The sequence below is a fragment of the Aplysia californica genome, unplaced genomic scaffold (assembly GCF_000002075.1).
Source record: "Aplysia californica isolate F4 #8 unplaced genomic scaffold, AplCal3.0 scaffold00980, whole genome shotgun sequence".
In the NCBI taxonomy this organism is placed as follows: domain Eukaryota; kingdom Metazoa; phylum Mollusca; class Gastropoda; order Aplysiida; family Aplysiidae; genus Aplysia; species Aplysia californica.
The window spans coordinates 197,107-198,274 of NW_004798250.1; positions in this window are offsets into that span (position 1 = coordinate 197,107).

The window sequence follows — 1,168 nt, forward strand, 5'->3', positions numbered from 1 at the left end:
CTGGTGATCGCTAAAGTGTAACAGTTTGAATTCTAGCTTTGTATGTTTGTTTGTTTGTTTGTTTGTATGTTTGTTTCAGTAAAGAGAAGCACGCCGTCACAATAGCGGTCATTCAGTCATGGAAAAAAAGTGAGATACAGAAAGAAACAATAGAGGGAAAAGTAAAGACGTAGGACCTACCAGTAGCGTCTTCCAATCACGCGCAACTGTAGCTTTGAGCTTTGCAAGCAAAAGAAACGAGTTCGTTTCCTATGTAGGGAATTTCTGATAAATATTTCAGTTCTTTAATCTGGGATGTTGTATCTCTTGCAGCCTGGGTTTGACGCTAATAGGCGGGTCGAACCAAGACACGACTATATAACAGATATAACTTTTTACCCATCATAGGGTTCACTTCACCTTCACCTATCCCGTAAACTGGATGTCCGTCCGGGCGCTTTTGAAGATTTGGCCACCAACTTCCTCCATTCCTTCCAGTCTTCAGCTTTCCTGAGCGTGTCTTTGTTGAGGTCCAGGCCTGTCCATTCCTTGATGTTGTCCTCCCAAATCATCTTCGATCTGCCTCAGCTGCTTTTTACCTGGACGCTGCATTGCAGGTTCATCTTGGCAAGGCCGGATGAACGGGTGATGTGTCCATGTCATTGCTGTTTGGGTTTCCTTACCAGAGTGAGAAGGTCAGCATAATAGTCCAATTGCAGTTTTATAGGATGAGATACACAAAATATTCATGGTCAGTAACAATGCTTGGAGAACGGCGGTTTTGGGGTATCAAGCTGATTTTTAAAAATATTATAGTAAAGAATATTCCAAGATTTGCAAAAGGGTGGTGTGCTGCCATTGTAACATTGGAAAAAAGATAAATCTTCGTACGGAAAATCTTTAGCTCTGTTGAAATGAATTGGACCCAAAAAGAAATGAGATTTTTAAAAAAACATAAATTATCACCCATTTTGCAGTTTGGCAGCTTCTCTCCTTTTTTCATCCTTGTTTTTTTGTTATTAAGCTGAACACTTTCTTTTCTGTAATGTTTATTTCCGAGCGCGATAAAATCAGATCAATGTAGTGTGATGTTTGTTAAGAAAACATTGGGCTTATAAAATTTACTATAAAGGGTAAGTCAAGTCTTTTACGCTCTGCCTCTCATCTGTTTCTCTCTCTCTCTCTCTCT